We start from the raw sequence: 14,039 nt of genomic DNA, 5'->3' as shown, positions 1-14,039 counted from the left end.
CTTATCGAATCAAATTTATTGACACCAGATTACATAATTGTTTTCTTTCTAAACAGGATTTCACTCAAGTTAAAAGAGATTAGTAAACAAAGGAAATATTTAATGTCCTATTATATCCTGTTTTATTCTGGCTTAACATTACGAAAGGGCAGAAATGTTGAACATCTTGCTCTGATCTATCATGAGATACAGACACACATCAATCTAGCTTTACCGCAGGCTTACATTACTTATGTAACTCTGACCTAGTTACTCGATGTGCTGCTTAAACATGTTGTGCAGATGTGTTCAGCGAACTGTACACGTACAGTACACGTTGCACATTGATAGTTTTTCATAATGTAACATGATATGCAGAACACAATGTGCGTATTTGAGACGAGCGCTGCATAAAGATACACGCAAACAATGTAGTCAAACGGGATACAATCTGTATCTTGCCCTTTCTGATTGGCTCTACCAGTAGAAAAGACTTAATTAAACCCTTATTTCCCAAGTGCCTTCATGTTCGTGTTGCATGAATGTACAGAACAGCCTGTCCTGCTGATGAGAACATGCACAGGTCAGCAGATCTATCAGGTGTTTTTAGTTTAACACCTCCCAAGCCGTGCCAAAGCCAAATCCACGGTGAGCTAAATCAATTAAAAATCTCGGTTTCCCAAGAAAAAGATTTTCACATTTTTATGCAACTCCCTCAAACTCCTCAGAAAATATGTAGGATTTATTTCTAGGTGCTTTATGACTTCTGCTCAACAATAAGGACGGCCCGGGGTCGGTGTGAGACAATTTAATAAATATAACTAATATAGATATGACTGGACAAATAATTTATAGGGTTCGGAAGCATTAGTTAAATTTAAAATGTGTTAATGAAATCAGTAAAATATAACAAAATAACACCAAAAATGTAAATGAATATATACATTTAAGCAAAAATTATATACTTGTAATTATATTATATTACATTTTAAAATGCTCATAATCAGACAACAGTTACATTTTTATTGATAACATAATTACTTAATATTCACAAATTGCCACTAAATTATTCTTAATTCTTCACTGACTCTTCATAATTCTTCTGTTGTTCCTTTCTAAAACAGCCTATTTCTTATATACGTTTGTAAAGGACATAATTACATGTAAAATTAAGAGGCCATGAACACAGATTAAACAAATACAATATTTAATCTTTTTTATTTATTTTTTATTTAATTTAAAATTATTTTTTAAATAAATACAAAACTATTTATTTAATTTTTTTGTTTTGATTATTACTTTAATTTATTAATACTTACTCCATAATTAATTTTTCATCAACTTACGAACTTCTAGCAGTTCCTTCACCTGATGTAATGTAATGTTCAATGCATTTCATGTTGTTGATAACACATTTAACATTTTTTTTTCTTCTTTTTCTTTGTATTTTTATATCAGTATGAAGATTATCCTATTCAAAAACATTAGGTCAAAGGATCTAAAAGTAATCAAAAAGTAGTCCGATTTTATTACGTAAAATGTGTATTAATGTCGTCACTAACCACAATTTTCATCATGCAATTTGTATTCAGTAATGGACTACCGAGTCCTGGTTTACTTTAGCTAAATGAAATAAACATACAGTGCCAGTATCAAATCCAACAGCTCTCGTTGACTTGTGTTCTCTGAATCAAATAAAACTGAAGCCCTTGATCTGATTACATTTCAACAAGGAAAATGTTACACAATCTGTGTGTGAGGACAGACATAGAAGCAGAGAGACTGGTCCCAAACACAGAGCTGACATAATGAGTCTGGCAGCGAGAGAATGAGGGATCGGGCTGAGGGGATTTAGATCTCTCCTGAGACACACCGTCTGATCGGAAACACCCTGACCCGGTCCACACTAAAAACAAGCGGCAAAACTAGAACACTCTTATTACAATGAAGGCTTGTTGTGTAGATGAGGCCCAGATAAGGTCTGTTTTCTTCACAAGAAAGACAAGGCAAGGCTATGGAATATATATAGATATAGTGATTTTATTTGGGGGAAAAGATCTGTATCTTTTCACATACACTAAAAGTTTAAAAGTATTGGGGTCGGTGAGATTTTTTAATGTTTTTGAAAGAAGTCTCTTTCTGAAAGAAGTTCTGTTCACCAAGACTGCAATATTGTGAAATATTATTGCCATGTAAAATACGATTATTGCCATAAAATAAAATGTGTTTTCTATGTGAATATATTTTAAAATGTAATGTATTCCTGTGATCAAAGCTGAATTTTCAGCATCATTACTCCAGTCTTCAGTGTCACATTAACCTTCAGAAATCATTATAATATGATGATTTGATGTTCAAGAAACATTTCTAATTATGTTGAAAACAGTTGTGCTGCTTAATAAGATGTGGGGGAAAAAAACATTGTTTTTCAGGATTCTTTAATAAATAGAAAGTTCAAATGAACAGCATTTATTCAAAATAGAAATGTTTGGTCACATTATAAATGTCTTCAGTCACTTTTTTCCTTTCTGATCCCAAACTTTTGAACAATAGAGTATATTTTTAATGTATTTCAAACTCTATGATGGCCTAGAAATATATTGCTAATATACATGTTAAAATATATTAGTGCATTAAATATTGCATAAATAAGTTTTAGTTAGTTACATAACAAAACTATTATAAAAAAAAAAATTATACTTAGCATATATTTGAACTCCAAACTGTAGCTAGACTATTTTCAAACTACGTGCAAATTATGTATGTTGCTTCATAAAAGCCTATATTGCAAAAGATCATGTTAATAAATAGGATTACAGTGCTTGTTAATATGGGCGATGATAGAAATATGTGCTACCAAAGTGAGCCAAGTGAAATAGGCCAATGCAACCAATGCCAGCAGTCTCATAACTACACGACTTCTATTAATAATCACCTCTTTGAAGTCAGTGTCGTAACCTGTTACGTGAGGTTAGAAACACCATTGCAGTGTCTGTATAGAGGTGGGGCAGCAGGTAATGATCCCCGAACAACAGCAGTGGAAACAGTAGCACAGTCCTATACAGATTCGGCTTCCCCTTTGTCCCTCTTTTTGTGACTGGAGCGCATGGAAGCTTGCATAAACAGGTCAGTTGAAAAGTAGGTCAGCGCTGAAGGGAGGGAGGAATGAGAGAGAGAGATGGTGATGGACATGAAGTGAAAGTATGGTAGGAAAACAGAAAAGAGAAAGAGAGAGAGAGACAAGCTGGCCTGTCCTGTCGAGGAAAGCTCATGGTAAGCTGAGGGAAAACAGTCTTCTCGAGTTACCTGGTTTATTTGTAACTGCCGAGAGAGGTCAACGGATCAGGCCACTGCTGCGTGTGTTTGTGCCGTAGCACAACGGAAACACTGTGCACTGGGCTTTGGCTCGCTGTAAGCTTTCCTCCACATGGACAGGTCTGCAGAAACACCATCTGAACACCCCCTGCAAGCTCGGTCTACAGACAAAATTGACATAAAACTATTTATTTTATAAATGTAAATTGCTTGCTTGTTCACACAGAAAGCTGAGTCTGGCATTCATTCTGAAAATCATCAAACAAACACCTTTATGCACTGTAGATCTAGACTCAACTAATCGGCTGCATTTTAATGCAAAAACTTTTTTTCAAAGTTGTAAATAAAGATGATTAGAATATGTTTTACAAGAAATATTATTTTAACTTCAAAATCGTACTTTTCGTCAAATTCAATGCGCTATTTATGTTTCCCTGTAATTATTTGTGAAATTCACGAGTAATTTCTGAGTGAAAGTTGTTTTCCTACTATAATATTTTTCAGTGTTCCCCAAATGGAACTAAAATGCTCATAATCTTTACCTAGAAATAAGTTAGACTTATAGAGTCACTTAGTTATTAAATTCCTATAATAATTCATATTTAAATATATTTATAACAAAATTAGGCTGAAATGTTTGCATGTGGTTGATCGTGGTTCTAAAAGTTATTCTTCTAAAGAAACTTCAGTGTGATTTTGATGCAGGGTTAGAATAAAAGGCAGGTTTGATGCACAAATTCATCAATGCATCTTAAAATGATTCAACTTTCTCCAGCTCTAGTAGAAAAAACAAAAAAAGGAAAAAAGAAAAAAAAAGGTACTGTGATAGTACTGTGTACACACAAAAAGGTTCGATAGGGTTATAGACCTTATGCACCAGAAAATAAGTAATATTGTTTTTGAACTTCCGTTTTAGCAGCTCTGTATATTTCTATGGCATCGCTGTCGAAGAGTAATTAACTAGTGAAGTGGATTTACTAACTTATGAGTTAACGTAAGTTATCACGAGCATTGTAATGTTTGAAGCGGATTTCATAACAAATGTCAGTCGACTGGAAAGATTTTAAAACCAGCGGTTCATTCATAAATCTGTAAGATCTTACCTTCATGCTGTGGAAAAACAAACCAGAAGACAGAACATGACAGAACAGAACCCTTCAAGCTTGTATACAGAACCTTTTCTTCTAAGAGTGTGATTGATTGTGAGCGATTACCATATTGATGTCAGTATATTAATATCCAAATTTAGTGGTGTGTACTTCAAAGAGTACACCTGTACGTAAATGTCCGATGAAAAATGGTAGTGCATAATACTTTTTGTTTTGGGCTGATATGTTTTTGAAAGGCCTTTTTATGCAACTAAACAAAAACTAAAAACACTCAACAAAAGCGTTTGACCTGCTGCAGTGTGTCCTCCACCCACACAGACAAACACAAGCATGTCATCATGAACACGATCACACACACACACGCCACTCCCTGTCGACTGTTGACCTGACTTTTTTACTCCACAATCTGTGACCCAAAATCATATTTTACAATCCCTATTACAAACAACTGCCCATTATCAATCATTTATGTTTAATCAGTAGTGCAGGATATGCTTCGGATGTGTGTCATGGAGTCACGGACGCTAAAGGGTCAAGGTTTGGTTGTTATATCCAGTATTATTCATTAACAGCCGTTTAAAATGTATTCTGATGAAATTTCTTTTTTTATTATATTCTAGTAGGTGTTTTAGCAGTGTCTGATACTTTTTGCAGAGCTCTTAAAGGGAGTGAAACGTACATATACATACATATTTTTCCCTTGTTATAAAACATTAGCATTTGTTTATACATGTACAGTATTGTGCACTTGCAGATGGATTTATGTAATATTTAGCGGAAGTGAGGTGAAAGAAAAAGAAACTGGGTAAGCTGGTTAAACCGATCCTGTTCTAGATTGGTCATAAATTAAAAACACAATCAGTTTATTGTCTGTTTGCAAACATTATGCACATGGTAATAAAAATCTGCCTCTGTCTGGAAACTGGGCTATAAATACTAATAACAGTTTTTTCCTCATTATGCAAGTATCGGTACATTAATAACAAGAGTATATAACAAAGAAAGAAGGCAATGGGGCCTTGAGATTAAGAGAGACTTAGTTTAATATGAGAGAGGAAAGGGTTTTATGTGTTTGGATATAATTCAAAACATAAACATGGACTATATCTCGTCCTGCTCGGTTTCCTTCCTGAAGCCAAAAACATTCCCCCACCTTCTGTTTTTCACCTTCCCGTTTTCCCCTCCTGTAATATGTAATGTGTGGACCATCCACACTTCGGACTTATTTTTATTCAGTTAGTTTTACAGAAATGGTGAGTACAAGTTCTAAAAAAAAAGTGTGCAAAACAAATGCATGGCAATAAATAAATAATTTTTTTTAAATTCATTACAGTGTGATACAGTGACATTCAATATGCCTAAGCTAATGATAAAAACCCTTGCTGTTCTTCCCATTATGGTTCTAGCGTGGTTTACGTAATACAGTAAGTAAATATACATAAAATGCAAGCAGCTCAGACAGATTGCACAACACAGTCAGTTTTTAGTAATGCAAGCCTCTCATGATTATCTGTGCATTAGTTAAGTATGAATTAATGCATATTAGTGCATCCGTATTGTAACGTGTTACTATATATATATATATATATTCACACACACACACTTACAAACTTATGTTAGATGCGATTAATTGTGATGAATCTATTTGACAGCACTAAAAAAGAATAAAAACAAGAAAACAAGAAATCACTTTTTTTCATGCGGTTTATTTGAGCATATAATTTCTGTACATATAACGGTTTAATGTGATAAAAATATGGAAAAATACTTTTTAAAATACTTTTATTGCTAATGTTTTATTTTAAAAGTTTAAAATGTTTTTAAAACGTTAATATTGTTTTAATAAAAAAAAATTCTGATCAGCTATATTGAGCTTCAGCTTAGAAAGTTTCATTTAGATGAGTATGAGTCACTGTTTCAACTACTATGGGTTTCCTTTTTCATGAGTCTTTATTTGCATAATGTAAATGTAAAACAAATGCAGTATTAAGTGGCATTAAATATGCCTAAGCTAATCATAAAACCCCTTGCTGTTCTTCCCATTATGGTTCTAGCGTGGTTTACGTAATACAGTAAGTAAATATACATAAAATGCAAGCAGCTCAGACAGATTGCACAACACAGTCAGTTTTTAGTAATGCAAGCCTCTCATGATGAATGTGTGTTTGTGTGTGTGTGTGTGAGAGAGATTGTCTGTGTTTATATATGCACAGTGTCTCATACAAGGAAGCAGAGATCAGCTTTTCAATAGTCTAGCTGGCTTTGTGCCCGCATGTGAGTTCTGCGTTTACTGTAGAAATATCACTCCAGCTGTTTTTGTTTTTCATTTTCCTATTTGTATATCCTGAAATTAGGTCAGATGGCCCACGTGAGGCAAGGGAACGTGGATGGCGGACGGAGAGCTTAATGACTTGTTTATCCGTGCCTTTATAACTTGACACTGTTGTACAAGTCTGACTCACATTCTCTAGTATTACCCAGTTTTGATCTGCACACGGACTGACCCGTAACCGACAGAGTTCTGTGTGAATGAGGAAACGCATACACACCTTACAGAACAACAGCTGGTAAAGGAACATTCCTGTCATGATGACTTTTTAAAACATCAACAGGTGCCACACAGAACAACAGGATGAGTGTTTAAGCAGGAGAGAGACACGCACAGCATTCATTCCTAATTAAATGTTTGCAAAGCTAAACAAGCACAACAATGTCCTGAATAATATATATAATTATAAATATAATTTAGTAGATTTAATAGAAATAATGTATTTTTTAAATAAAATTGCATATTTTATTATTAAAACGTCTTAAAATATTTTCATATTTTTGTGTTTTAATATTTTCATATAAATTGATTTAAAGTTTCAGTTAAGTTTTCAGTTTCACTTGATTTGATTTTGGGTCTTGGGAGCAGAAACTCTTCCAATTAAATATTTATAATCCTAATAATTTTTAATTATAATAATTAAGATTTCAAGTATATGTCCACATTGAGAGCCTAATAAAAATAAATAAAAAGCTCAAACTCAAGGGGAAAAAAATCTAATTATTTAAGTAAGAAATACTTTATATAATTACACTAAAACTATATATGTTCAATAAGTTATGACAACATATGTTTTTACAATGTTTTAACTATTTAAATCAAAATAAGTTAAGCTATTTTCAACTCATTTAAGTCAGTTTAATGTAATATAGGTTGAAATGACTTAAACATCCAAGTTCATTGTACTTAAAAATGTAAGGCAGCAACTTTTTGGTGTACTTTATTTAAATTTCAAAAAATGTAAAATTAATTAAAAAAAATGTAATGTGACTTTTTAATCACATGATTAAAATATATATTTTTGACATATATATATCAATATAGGTCATAAATATACAGTGTATATATATATATATAATTTTTTATTTTTTGAAGAACGTGACCCTGCGTTTTTGATTCTTGGAGGGTTTATTTAACACAAACATTGTTTTATAACACTTTAAAGCAGACTCTCTAAAGTGGCTCAGGAAATAGGAATCATAATCTGTGTAAATTGTGTCCGAGAGTAAATGACATTTCACAATATCGCAATATTGTTTGTTTACACAAGTGCACATGAGCGCAATTCACAATTTTATAGTTTCCTTATTTTGCAAACAGTGATGACACTCAAGCTTGATTCCAGTGAAAAGCCTTATGGGATTGTTTATTGTTTTGACCGGAAAGCACACCTTCCTGTAACGGTCGCTTTGAAGGACCATTCAGAGTGATGTGCTGTCCTGTTAAAAAGATGTTCCCACTTAAAAAGCCCTGAATAGACTTCCCAAAAGCCGTCTGGATCACGGCCTTTGTATATATAAGCGTTAGTGTGGCGTGTTAAATGTTTTTATTCAACACTGGCTAGGCAGTTCAGAGGCTACAGCAGAATGTAGGTCAACTCCTCCCATTCTGGCCGTCACCTCCTCTCGCGAACACAGAACCTCAAGTGAACCCACTCGTCATGGCAACGAGAGGGCAGCCAGTCATAACGCAGCTCAAAAGAAGGGGCGTGGCCAAACGAGCAGCAGACATGGGCACTCCGATTCGTTCTGTGTTCCATCTCCCTTTCTTCCCTTCCTCCCTTCTCTCTTTCCAGTGGACTGGAATCGTTTTTCTAGGAATCCTAGAGTGCATTTCTGGCACGGCCAGAGCACTTGTTATCTTGTCATCTGTCTTGCTCGGCACAGTGTAAAAAAACAGCCAAAATATGGTGGCATATGTTGTGAACAGTGGAACTTAAATCAATTTTTCTAATTGAAAATATGTTTAATTTAAATCTTCAAATGCCAAAGTATTACAAAACCTACATCAAGGGGTAAGAAAATCCATTTCCAGTTTTGGATACATCAGGCACAGGGACTGTCATAACTCGTGTACTGACATAACTTGGGTAGCATTTACATTTATTTGAATATTGATGTTAATGTACATTGCCCCGTTTTAGATGAATTAACAAATAAATATGAAGACATTAAGATAAGAAATAATAATACAAATTAAATAAACCTAAAAGAAAAAATATGTTTAAATCTTTTTTCAGCAATATATTGGTTATATATTTTAAAAGAAACAGTAAAATTACCTGTGAAATGTGAGGACATTTGGCCCTCACAAGTATAGATAAATGAGCACACACACACACAGGATTTCCATGTTTTATGGGGACTTTCCATCGACTTAATGATCTTTTATACTGTACAAACTGTATATTATATCCCTTAACCCTAAACCTACCCATCACAGAAAACCTTCTGCATTTGTACATTTTCAAAAACCATCACTTAGTATAATTTAAAAGTAGTTTTCCACATGGGGACCAAAAATGTCCCCACAACGACTTCAGATTTTGGATATTGACATCTCTGTGGGGACCCCATAACTCAGGGTTTACCAGGACACACACACACACACACACTCTACAAACTTTGGAATAATTACGATTTTCGAATGTTTTTAAAAGACATTTGTAAAATATTTTCACAAAAGCTTTATTTTTAAATCTTTAAAATTGTAAATCATACTCCACAATTTTTACTGTATTTTTTATTTAAAAAGTGCAGCGCTGGTATGCATAAAATACTACTTTCAAAAAGATTAGAACAATCTTAATTTTTCCACATTTTTGACATATAAACATAATATGTGAATGTGTATTCATACATTATATAATATATACATGTAAATTAAAGGAAAGAGTGTTTCTTGAAAGAGTGAAGGACAGAAAGAAATGGATGCATGACATGGAAGAAGGGATGAGGGATGGGTGGATGTTTTCCGGTGTTTTGGATGGAATGTGAAAGCTGGCGTTTTAGGAGAGGCTAAGCTGGTCATGTCAGACAGCCTTCGTTTTATGAGTCTCGAGTCTTCATCGCACACGGCTTACAGCTTCAGCTATTACAATTCTCTCTTTTGAACCTTATCGTGATATTTTAAACATGCAGGAAGCATTAATGCCTGTTGAAATAATTTTGACCACAGGAACGCACACAGCACATATACAGTATAAGTACTCTGAAATGAAACACTAAAAGAAAAGGTATGTACAGGAAAACCACATTATTATTTTTCCTCTAGCTGAAATGTGCAACCAATGGAATCTGGGTTTTATTTTTCATTTTTAAAGCAGATGTATTGCATATGTACTGGTCAGGTTTGACGACCCTTGTAGGAAAACCTATTGGCGAAGACTGCAAGTAATTTGGCTTGACCTGAGTGCTTTGAGGATTCTGAGCTATGCTTATGTTCACCGCAGGCTTGGCGATAGAGCATCTCTCTCACGCTCTCTAAATATCTCTTTCATCACTGCCTGCATTTTAAAGATTTTTCAGAGTCCAACTCATATCCTGTAGAGATTTGGGGGGGAAAAAGGGGTGGAGCACATTGGAGCACATTAAGAAAAGATTTAAGGCTGAAGAGAAACATAAGCTCTGTGTGTTTGCAACATTCTCATTCTAGATTGTGCAACTCTTGATGAAAAACTGCGAGTGCTAGTCAGACATTATAACTCACGACAGGTGTTGTCAGGTAATGAAAGACCACACTTGGGAAATAGCTAACAGACTCTACTAGTGGCGGGCGGTATGACCAGCTAAAATCAAAGGGCTAGTTAAAAAAAAAAGAAAAAAGCCTAACCTAAGACTATGGATGGACCTGTCAATCAACCAGTGCACTTTAGATTTTTTTTTTTTAAAGAAATTACTTAGTGTTACTTTAGTAATACTTTTACTCAGCAAGGATGGATTCAATTAATTAAATGTGACCGTAAATGCGTTTATAATGTTGCAAAAGTTCATAAATAACACAAAAAAAATAGAATTAGATGCTGTTCTTTTCTATTTTTCCATGCCTTTGCGCTCACTCGCAAAATGTTTTGCGTTTTCCCAAGAAACTTTGCGTTTGCTCACAAAATGTTTTGCGTTCCCCGAGAAACTATGCGTTCTGATTACCATCACCAGCAGGAATAAATGTTTTAAACATTTGAAAATTAAAATAAAAAAACATTTTAAATTGTAGTAATTTCACACACAAAAAAACCCTTATTGAACTAAAACTTCTGAACGATAGTGTTCTGTTCACCAATGTAGCATTTAATTCATCAAAATACAAATACATTAAAGATAAATATTGTAAAATAAACACTAGTGATGGCCAAGTGAACAGCTGTCTACAATAGAGATCATACATATATTCTACGTCATATTCTCTCCTGGCATATATTATTAATCCTACAGCTGTCACTGTGAGTTAATGTTAATGTTAAGGCCCACAGGATGACATTTCATACAGGTCAAAGGTCAATCACTGCAAAACGTTAGCTTAGCATAAAAGGACTCAAACAGGCAGCGCATGCTTATAAAGAGAAAGCAATGAGAGCTCAGACAGCAGACCAAACAAGAGGTACTTCCTTTATAGGTGAAAGGGCAAATAACACGCATTTTTGCAGAGCCACGTGAGCCTGAGAGGTTTTTCTTGTTCAGAACTGGTTCCATTTATCATTTGTGCATTTTCTAAGAACATCTTTCTAATTCAAAACCACAACTTCTTAGATCGTACAGTACATTCCCAGAAGAAAAAACCTATCTAGACATGGATCTATTCATAGAACAGCAGCCCAAATCCTTCGGTATCTGCGTGTACCATCTGTTTGACATCAGGGAAGCTCTAAAAACATACTCTAGAAATTGACTCCATGTTTTTGGGATTCAAAACATGTGCTCTTATATCGCAACATCCAACACCACTTGTTTTATTCAAGATAGCTTTGCTGATGTCAAGTCACAAAAACAAGATTCAATTCAAATTAGTTCATTATTGACAAGCCAGCACTACAAATGCTGCACAATACATCTCAACAATGGTAAGAAATAAACATTAACAGTGAAATGTAAAACATGAATATCCACCGTTTCACACACTTTTACATAGTGATTAATCAGTCAAAACTTGCTCTGATACTAAAGATATCCATTTCAAATAAATGGTGTTCTTTTAAACTTTCTATTCAATGCATCCTGAAAAAAAGAGGACAACAAAAACATGTAACAAAAATATTGCTGTATTTTTTCTGTATGTCCCAGCTAATTTACTTAATTTTTACATTAATTATTACAAATAATTTCAGCTCAAATCACTATTTTAAATACTTTTTTTATTATTTGAGTAACAAGCATTATCGACTGACTGGATATTATCACTTACATATACTGTCAAGGTCAAGGACATAACCATGTCTTGAACATTGGGGGGGGGACAAAGTTTTAATTTTGTTTTTTAAAAGAGATTTAAGGGAGTAAAGAAAAAGAAAAAAGAACAGCATAAGATGTCTAATTGTAGTTGTGAAATAATGTAAACTATTTGCAAATAATATTTTTTATATTAAAATATACACGCTCTAAAAAAAAGGTTCTTTATTCCCGCCTTTTTTGATTTTCAAATCTGTAACTGTCAGCAATACAACTATACACAGACTGTCAACTCTCAACAGGTAAATGAATTCTTTCTTAAAATGTCTATAAATTATTACTTTAAAAATGTTAACAATCATCTCCTAACAATCATGTCTTTTTCTCTTTTTAATTTAACAGAATATGTACTGTAAGTGTGAGCAGCTCTGTTCAGTTAAGGAAACTCATCATCTCTTCTCCACAAAGTAAGTAACAGAGAAATGGAATTTATGATCCATAGTGTTTGATTTTTTTTAAAATTATGATTTTATGGCTAAACCTAGTCACGAAAAAACATTAAAGCTAGGACTATACCATGATTTTATCACTTTTTTCCTTTTAACATGCTAATTTTGGCCTTCATGAACAAATCAAAGAGACACAATGTAACTCTAAACTCAATTGTTTATTTCAGATCATATTTCAGTATCATAACCTCATCATCTGCAGAGATAAACTGCCACTCAGAATACACACATAATGGAGGACGTAAAGACACCAAAGGGCATTATGAAGATATTTAACTGGAACTTGGTCTTCATTACACCTAAATCGTGTTCAATGTCAATTGTTATTTATTAATGACCCAAATAGAGGCAACTAGATATAAGACCAGGCATAGAGGGCTAAAAAAACAATATTAATAAATGATTTATAAAAAATAATATTAATAATATGAAGATACTATTATTAATGAAAATATATATTGTTGAAAAGGTTATTTATAACACCATTAAGGACCTATAGGACTTTCAAAGCATGGTTCTTTATGGAACCTTATTAAAAGGGTTCTATTTACCACCAAAAAGGGTTCTTATTGTTACAGGCCGAAGAACCCTAATTTGGTACTGTGGCGAAATGCCAATTTTGTCATTTCTAATTATTGGGGTTGTGTCGATTGGTTCCGGCCCTGCGTACGGTAGCCTATGTGTCAACTTCATTATATTGTTGTTTAATTTCTGCAATTCATATGAACAAATGACTTCCCTCTAAACCTGAATGTACTTTCATATATCAGATGACGAAATTCGTAGAAAAAAATGTTGTGATAAAATTCAGGGGAATATTTACTCAAATCTTTCAGGAAATATACAATTGCAAATTACAAGGAAACGTAATTGTGAAATCACCAGCGATTGAGCTTTCCAAATGTGCTTTTTGCATTTCATTTATCAATTTAATTTCACAGAATCGTGAATCTTTTAGCACTACGTCTTTGCTTACATGGCGGCTGGCCAAGGGACAAGGTTTTCTTGCAGGTTGAATAGTTTTCCTATGTAACTGTTGACCTGCTTTCATTTCGGGCCGCACCCGGACTTTGATTTGTTAATAATTCAACTCAGAGCCTTATCTCCATTTCACAACAACAACTGTGTTCAGAGCCAAATAAGGGATAAGAGAGAGATCTGTAAACCATAAACGCTATCAGGTGAAGTCATGAGGAAATAAGCCAAGTGTAGCATTATGTTTGCGAAGCATACGTGACTATGACAGAGAAGAATCAGGGGAAACTGACTAAACATTATCTCATCGTTTACCGTAACAGATCTTAATATATCTGGATCAGGTGAATCACCTCTAGCTCACACATGTAAACACTTCACGTTTTGACACGCCGGTGTTACATTAACTATTGTTAACTAAGAACCCAAAAAAGCTGGCGAC

General features: G+C 33.8%; 1 protein-coding gene across 1 annotated transcript in view; it reads left to right on the top strand.

Moving 5' to 3' along the window:
- LOC130069457 (serine/threonine-protein kinase/endoribonuclease IRE1-like) overlaps window positions 1-14,039 on the top strand; it is a 119,851-nt gene that overhangs the window by 29,801 nt on the left and 76,011 nt on the right. The window lies entirely within an intron of this gene.

This window comes from Rhinichthys klamathensis, unplaced genomic scaffold (assembly GCF_029890125.1).
Source record: "Rhinichthys klamathensis goyatoka isolate OS25496 unplaced genomic scaffold, OSU_Roscu_1.1 h1tg000015l_1, whole genome shotgun sequence".
Taxonomy (NCBI): domain Eukaryota; kingdom Metazoa; phylum Chordata; class Actinopteri; order Cypriniformes; family Leuciscidae; genus Rhinichthys; species Rhinichthys klamathensis.
Note: the sequence above shows the minus strand (reverse complement) of the source record. Positions and strands in the feature narration are given on the sequence as shown.